Source organism: Python bivittatus, unplaced genomic scaffold, assembly GCF_059951505.1.
Source record: "Python bivittatus isolate LINGU-HERP-01145 unplaced genomic scaffold, Pbiv_v1 ctg000410_np1212, whole genome shotgun sequence".
Taxonomy (NCBI): Eukaryota; Metazoa; Chordata; class Lepidosauria; order Squamata; family Pythonidae; genus Python; species Python bivittatus.
The window spans coordinates 15059350-15067989 of record NW_028277067.1 but is presented as its reverse complement, the minus strand read 5'-3'; the positions used below and the strand labels follow the sequence as shown (position 1 = coordinate 15067989).

General features: G+C 44.5%; 1 protein-coding gene across 10 annotated transcripts in view; it reads left to right on the top strand.

Moving 5' to 3' along the window:
• The first annotated feature begins 7927 nt into the window (after nucleotides 1-7927).
• SHANK1 (SH3 and multiple ankyrin repeat domains 1) overlaps nucleotides 7928-8640 on the top strand; it is a 91229-nt gene continuing 90516 nt past the window's right edge. For 6 of the 10 annotated variants that reach the window (XR_015796648.1, XR_015796645.1, XR_015796647.1 and 3 more), the window contains exon 1: nucleotides 7928-8242. The gene's annotated coding sequence lies outside the window, so the exon portion shown is untranslated. The remainder of the gene's footprint in view (nucleotides 8243-8640) is intronic. The other 4 variants (XM_088143571.1, XM_088143569.1, XM_088143570.1 and 1 more) reach the window with 1 other exon arrangement.

Here is an 8640-nt window from a genome sequence, read left to right as displayed (position 1 = left end):
GGCCCTTGGGGACTTGCCAGAATGGAGATCAGGGGTGCAGTTTTCCTCATGGTCCACGGTACCCTTTGTTCCACCTCCCCCCAGCAAAGTGGCAAGCAGTTCTGCAGGTCAGTTGAGGAGGAGGAGGAGGAGGCTTCACCGGGGCTCTCCTGAGGGTTGTGAAGGGAGGGCAAACGGTGCAAGAATATATATGTGGAATATTATATTATATGTGGAGAGGGAGGGAGGGAGAGAGGGAGGGAGGATTTTTGACGCTCCCTGCCAGCTTCCCACAAGCAAAGTCAATGGGGAAGTCGGCAGCAAATTGTAAGTCGTTCACACTCCCACTGCTTTTTTGCCCTTGTCATTCTGTTTCTCTGTTTAGGTAAGGAAATATATCTGAAACAATGACCCAATGGGTCACGGGTTATCTAGTAGTATATTATAACTTTTATCAATGCAAACACCTTTAAAGATGTAAAATTGTTTTTGCAACATTTTTCTCCACTTTCATCTGGAATTTTATTCCATTTCCTCTCATTTCATGAAGGTGGCAATTCGTCAGGTGTTAACTTGTGATGGTGAGTGCTCAGTTTTAGCTGCACAATTGTGAATAACCACATTTTTAAAACTTTAAAACCTGCATATATTTATCCATCCACCATTCCATTTGCTCATATAGATTTGTTCATTAATTTGTTAGGTTTCTATCCTTCCAAGAGCTCAAAGCAGCATTACAGGTAGTCCTTGTTTAGTGACTGACTCATTTAGCAATGGTTTGCAGTTACGAAGATGATTAAAAAATAACTTTGCGACCAGTCCTTGCATTTACAACCTTCATAGGTCTGTAAAGCAAAGGAAAGCTGAGGTAAAATTGTAAGTACAGTCACATTTCCACTTAGCGACCACTTCGCTTATGACCAAGTTGCTGGTCCCAATTGTGGTTGTTAAACGAGGACTACCTATATAGGTATTCTCCGAGAGATGGGAAGTCAAGTGATAAAACACGCACAGTAATGTTGCAACCACTCTTCCCCTTACCTATTTGAAGCAACATTGCAATGCAAATATGAAAAGGTAGGGCTTTCGTTGTGACATCACAATGCGCATTTCATCATTTTAGCATCATCATAGTTATAAATGGATAGCTTTGGAATAGTCTGGGTACGGTGCCTATGGGATACCATGTTTTAAAATTACTCTTGTAATGTCCTATTTCTTCTGCAGTTTCAACAGTACATTGCCAATTTCTGGCATGAGTTTCCATGGTGAACACAAGTGATAAAGCACATGTGATCTTGCAAAATCTGGCTCCTTGTCCTATGCATTGGCATGAAGTACTTGCTCACATTAAAAATTCAGCAAATATTGTGCTGTATTCATTATATCTGATCACAGAGCAGCAGTTATATCTGAAAAAATACCAGCACAGAGATGCTTCAGAAACAAAAGAGGCTCCAGAATGGTCTTTGTCTCATCTCCTCTCATCTTCTCCTGGAGGATACTTCATCCCGCTTGGGACTGTTAGGAGTACTACACCTCCAGTTAACAATTAGCTCTCACCATATTTGAGACTCTCCTCTGCCAGAACGACCAGCTTCCATCAGTGAAATGAGTGAAGGAAAGGAAGGCGGCTGCTAACCGTCTCTCTGACAACCTGGGTCCCAGTCTCAATGAGGACAGCCTTTGGCACTGTAATTCTGATTGCTGTGAGCTACTTTGGAAGCCGATTTTGGCACACAAGCAAGGCTAATATAATTAACATAATATATCAAATGCCTATACTGTCCAAAATATGTCTGCGTATCATATCCATGCAGTCTTTGGCTCTAATACTTCTCTGTTGTATATTTGTAAATGATTCAGGGAGCTCTGTATTTGGATGAGTTAGTGTATCCCACACCCTTGAACTGAGCAGATAGTAGATCGGGATTCAGGATAGAGTTCTGGGTGAGTCACAGCCAATTGCTAAGGATCTTCCAATTGTTTAACCATAGCAACACCTTCCTCTAAGGAAATTAGGTTAGTGAAACAGAGAAAGCTAGGGGAAAATAAGAATGGATTCTGTTTAAAAGAGCTTTTCTGGTACTGAAAATACATATCTGGACTGAGGTGTATGAGAATATGTTCCTTGACATCTCTCTCTTGCTCTGAACTGTGGCACGAGCATGGCCCAGCAACCTCCTTCTCTGCCATATCCTCATAATGTTGTCTTCATCTCATCCCGAGCCCATAACTGAGGAAATTTAAAGTTGTCCTGAGCAGTTCCAGTTCTGAAGGAGTGCTTTCTCTCTTCTCTTGGTTCAATTTTTGTCCAGATTATGACCTGGCACTCTTCACCAACCATTTGGTTGCTGATGTGATCAGAGATTAGGAACTGCCCAGCTCCCATTGGCCACGTGAGGTGGCTGCAGATACATCCTCTTCCTCTGGTCACTGGTCACTGCCCTCCAGGACCATTTTAGCTTGAACCACAGGAGACATTGGACTCTAGGCTTGTTCAGAGGTACCTGCTTGCATAAGGCTTGATTATTGCTTTTCATAGCACTTGTCAAGGCTCATGTGGGCTCCTTAGAAATACAGGTTTCGTGCTCTTCCGAAAGAGTGCTAATCCCGCGTGGCACAGAAAGTGCATTTGAACTGGGAAAGAATGATGGGCTGTGCCCAATTTGTGTTGCTAGTCCTGCCACCATTGAGTCCATCAATTACAAGGTTTCATGTGGCCATATCTCTGAGGACTGTGCAAAAATACTACAACAATGTCCTGACTGGGGAATGCTCCCAGGATTAATCTTATACAGCTGCAGTTTCCATGGCTGTTTGTGCAATGTCTCACAGTTACTTATGTCCCCTTTGATGAGGAGTGGGTACCAGTAGCAGTTGCATGATTCCAGAGCTCTGGTCTAGTGTATGTGTTCTCCTTGTCCATTCCTTGCCTACTTTTGCATGCTGCCAACCATGAGGCCTGAACTGGATTCCTTGGTAATCCACGGTCTTGGTAATCTTTCAGAAGAGTCTAAACCCATGATCAGAAACAGCCTAATAAAAGGTAACCGGAACAGAGAAGGGATTGTGCTGAGCAGGTATATTGGGAGAGCTTCCTTCATGCCGTGGCCCTTCTTACCCTTATCCCCTACCCCCAATAACTGTTATCTGTCAGCCAGGCAATTCCTGAATAGAAGTTTAGTGCTTTTTTCAGAAAAGTGCTATAGCCATGTATGGAAATAGTCTACCTGATAGTAATAGCTGCAGAGGAAAGGTTACAAGGAACATCAAGAGAGCTCCTTCCCAGTTCACTCTGCTTGTCATCCATTGGTCGGGCAACTTGACAGATGGCTAAACTTGCCCTTCAACATCTGTCTAAACTTGCTCCACTCTGCATTTGGAAGACCAATTTGTTCTTGTTTCCCCACTGGCAATGGGGAATCCCCAATGGATGCTGGGTGGGAGGCAATACAAAGCTGGGGAAATCTACTAATCCCTTTTCTTAACTTGGACTGCAGTAGGTAAACTGGAACAGCCTCATTTATCAGCTTCATTACTGTGGCAAAATTGGGAGGAACATAATTTATGCTGGCAGTTCAAGGTGGTAGATAGTACCTTAAACTTGACTATGAGGATGAGCTCTGAGTGTTCATCTCCCCATTTACTGAACTACTATTTAGCACTTGGCTCCAGCTGGTAGACTTCAAGATTTAGGTAAAAATGAAGGAGATCACTCAAGTTAAAATGTATTCATCCCATCACACTCATCATTGTACGTGGCTTTCAACTAATTGTCTCAGGAGCACCTATACCTTTGGCCATCTCACTGCCTCTACGCACTGAATCATGCATGGAAAATGCACAGACAGTGTTTAACTCGTATGAACAGAGAGAACTCCAAGGACTATAGAAAGATAATTCAGGAGCCCATGCAGCTCTGGGGCCACAGTCTCCCCAGTCTTGCCACAAAACAAGCAGTGAGGAATTATTGCTATGTATCTTTCAATAGACTGAGGTGTATATAGTAAAGGCACAAATCAGTTTGCTTAAAAGAACACAGGTGCAGAAAGAAACTGCATTCTTGTGTTTAGGATAACACAAAAATTAATGTTTGTATTAAATTAATAAAGTAACCATGATGATGATGTGTATACTCATATTTACTTGTAGCACTATTGTGGATATCCAGGCAGTAGACTGGGATCTACTGGTAACTGATCTCTGCATGATTCCCACCAGGTTACCATAGGTCTTCTTCTCCGCAATTCAACAATCATAAAAAACGTTGCACAATGTGAGATTTCCCCAATTTATTAGAGTAGCTTTCCTATGCTGTTTGGGAATTCAAGCCATTGTAGACTCAACAAATCTGTTGGGCAGGTTCAATAAAGCTACCAACATTTCTCAGATGTATCGTATCTGATGTAGGTTTGGACTTGTATATGCAGGCCATCCCAGGACACAGGTCACTGGATTCAGAAGAGAACTTGCTCCATCCTCTGAGCCACAATGGGTTTTATCTTATGTGATACCAAGCTTCATCATTATTGGACTTCAGAGTTCTAAGAATAGATTCCATAAATCTGAAGTCTGTCCACATCTGCTATATGTCATCATCTAAAAAATCATTAGAACAGTCTGGTAAAGAAAGACACCTTCCCTCAGTTGCACTGGGGGAGAAAGGTTGGTCAGAAACTTGCAGATAACTAAATGGGTTTGTTGTAAAGTGGATATTTCAGGGTTCACAGTCCAGTCTTCTAGACACCTATGATAAATCACCTCTCAAAAATCATAAGAAATATTCCTAAAACTTATTGGGTTTGTTTGAGGAATATTTTGTGCTGTCTTTCCTTGAACCTATAACAGGTCTTTGAACCAGACTGTATGTCATTTCCCAATTAAAATCTGAAATAATAAGATGTCTATATCACTGAAGCATACACAATTGCACATTTCATAACTAGTGTGCTGTAATTTTACAAAACCCCTTCTATGGCTTATTCCAAGAGCCCTAGTATACAACAGTACATTGAATAAAAACAACCAATTGGATCAGACGAAATTATGGTTAACGTGTATACACATGGATCCACACATATTGACTCATGCAGACATAATGATAGCTGTTGTGGGTCCCAGACATATCCCATTACACATTCCATTCTTCTCTGAGTGTTCATGTGTCCTAGACATACTGAATTGCAAGACATGGCATTACAGATGTATCTAATCACATTTACAGCAAATTCCAGCACTTCTGCTGCTGCAGGGATGAGAAACCTGCAGCGCACGTGCTGCTACTGAACTACAACTCCCAACATCTTTAGCCATTGGCCATGCTGGGTAAGCCTTTTCAAATTGTAGTTCAGCAACATCTGAACGGTCAATTAGCCAGAGTGTTCCTTCTACTCAATCCCTTTCTTGGCATCTGTCCTATGAGAAGGAGCAAGAGAAAGAGGGAAGCAGGCAAGGATAACTGGGGTGTATTTCTTTTCCTCCTTAGCACATACAGTATGGTTTTGAATAAAGCCACCACATTTTATAAAGGTTGTGAGCTGCGCTGAAGATTTTTTTAAAAAAAACAATGGACATTAAGCTATTTTTAAATGCATAGTATAAATAGTATATTTATACTATTTATGGTACAGTACAGTATGTGTGAGTCAATATGCATAGTATAGTAATACTATATATTACTATATATAGTGTAATAGTATAAATTGACATGTTTTAAATAGTCTATGTAATTAGGAAACACCCAACTAGGTGTAGCACCTAGCAGATCTTGGCTGATCCCCCAAAAGCAATCAGCAGATTTATTTTTTTAGTATTTCAACAGGTGACCACAGGAAATATCAAACCTCTAGGCTCAACTCAAGAAGTTGAAAAACATCTCAGAAGGTAGATATGGCAAATCCCTTCTGCTGAGAAAATTATATGAATGGGTCAATGAAGTGATCAGGAGTCAATCTTGAATCAAAAGAGACTTCACTTTTTAAAATCAGGGCATGGGCATATTTGTGGCCCAAACAGTCCAACTGGCTTTTAAAAGCTGTCCAGGTGCCTCGATCTCTCACAGGTTGCCCCCTTTTTTCATGAGTTCCTGGGGGCAGGAGGCTGATGTGCTGAGATATAAAATTTGGATTTTTGTTTTAAGGAGTTTGAAGAGGGGACTGAGAGGAAATATATGCTTTATTCCCTATGGAGGTTTAACATATCTATTTTCATTTTTTGTTAACTTCTGAGTGCTTACAAATGAGCACACACAGGGGCTTATGAACCAAGGTTCTCCCTGTCTGATTTATTGCACCAACTTCAGATTATATCTATCCACCCACTGCCATATGAAGTTATGTATTTTCTGTGTTCTTAAAAAAAATCCATCCTTGCCTATACTGTATATGTTTCTTTTACCTTTTCATTGCTTTAACAATATCAGGATTAAAATTAAATCAGCTAAAATACATTAAAACAGTTACAGTGTAGAAATGGGTAATTTAATAAAAACCTCTTTATGAATATATGTGTTTGTGTGTGTGTGTGTGTGTGTATGAAACCATACATCCCTTAAAACTCTGCAAATATTAGGCAATCATACAATTCAGACAGACATGCATAGCAGTATCAGTTAACCAAAGGGCGATAGTGTAGTGTCACATATATTTAATACCTTCCATACTTTTTTGACTCACCCTGGTCCTATTTTTCCAAGGCTTTTAGGACAAATACAGGCTGTTGTCAGTATATGTAGTTGGGTTACACAATGTGCCATATGGTGATGCGTTGAGTTGTGTTGGGGAAGCCCAGGCATTATGGTTTATAACTGTGGGTTATGGTTTAGGATAGGGCAATGATTTTGCAGCCAGGACCTGCATTTCAGTATCTAGGGGCACTGTATTTTGCAAAATAAGTACATAAAATAAAAATTGAGCAGCTATTACTTCACAGTTTGGTGCCCCAGTTTGCTGGCTTGATCGTGATGCGGTCTGTGAGCCACAAAAAACAGGCTGGACTCTACAGATTGCAAATAGCATGGCCTGCCTTGTATGAACCCAGTCAGTTGTGGTTTACTCAAAGAACATGATTAAAGCATGATTCCACACAACATGTAAAGCTACTGTGTAAGTTCTGCTCAAAGTATTATTTCTGATTGGTGAAATCAGGGACAAAGAATGGAGTGAAACATATAAAGTTGGTTTCTCAGACAGATCTTTATCCCAGGCGCAAACTGAACTGGAACCAAAGGGGCAGGACAGATATGCAAGGATGTGGTACCATCTGGGGGTTCACAATGCAAGTAAGACTGAGCACTCAATGTGGAGACTGCGCCCAAATATCTACAGTACAAACATGAGTGAGTTTTTAAGGGTGGGAGATATAATGCATGGAACGGAAGCACAGAGTACAAGAGAAAAGGATGGAGAGAAAAGAACCAGTTCTTTGGGTCCCTGGAAGCCTCGCCTATGAAAACCCCTGACCCCATCGCTGCTGCTGGAGACAGAGAAGATCTCTTCCTTGTTCGAAGGCGGTGTCAGGGATCTGTGTAACAGAGGAAGAGAGCGCAAAATGGACAGGGATGCAAATGAAGTTGGTCGTTCCGGAGGATGCAAAGGAATAAAGGGGACGCCGGAGAAGAGCAGCGACCGTGCTTCAAAAGAAGAGCGGGGGAAAGGAGGAGCCGAGGAAGCGCCAGGAGGGAGGTCGGTCGTAGCGCAGGAGGGGGTGGGAGAGAGACCGAGGCGGGGTCCGGGCGAGTGTCCGAAGCGTGAGCGGGCCTCCCCCCTGCCCACCCCCGGACCCACGTGACGCCATGAATGAGTCTGGGGGGCTGGGCGAAGCGCTGCATTCCTGAACAGCAGAAAGCGAGCGGGAGGGGAGGGGAGGGGGCGGGGCGGGGGGGCGAGCGAGCGCGCGGAGAGCCTCCTTCCCCGGCTGGGAGGGGAGGCGGGCAGGGAGGGAGGGAGGGAGGCAGGGAGGGAGCGGCTGGCAGCAGCGCAGCCCTAGGAGACTGAGCGGCTCGTCCACGGCGAGGGGCGCCGCCATGGAAGCCTGACGTGCCCCCCCCCCACTTTAGCGTGGCTGCGCCTCCGCCCCTTCCTTCCCAGAGGAAATCACTGGACCTCCGCTCCCTCCCCGCCCACCTGCCTCCGTACAGGACCGCAAGGACACCACCGGGCGAAGAGAGAAGGGGGTGGCGGTGGAGAAAGGGCGGGGGGGGGACCAGCCGGTGGGTCCCCCCCGAGAAGAACATGTGCTGAGCGACTCCCATCCGTGGCAGGTAATGGGAGCGCTCAGGGCCAGGGATGTGCGGGGCTCGCTCTGGGAGGTGCATGCGGGAGCGGGGTGGAGGGATCGGTCTTTCTGCGGGGGTGCCAAAATGTCAGCAAGCCCTGGTGGTGGGCGAGAAGAGGTCGGGGTTCCCACGACGGAAACACGCCGCCTGATTGTGACTCGGGGCAGGGGAGGTGCGGTCGTAGCTGGAGGTGCCACCGGAGCCACCGCGTGGGCCACCGCCGTGGCCCCTGCCACGCCCCTTTCCTAGCAAGGTGGGGGCTCCCGTGGTGAACTTTTCGAGCGGGGAAGCTTCTGCGGGACCCCGGCGAAGGAGAAAAGGGGTTTGCCTGAATGACAGAGACACGAGGATTTTCTTCTTTTACATCCTCACCTTTGGCGGGG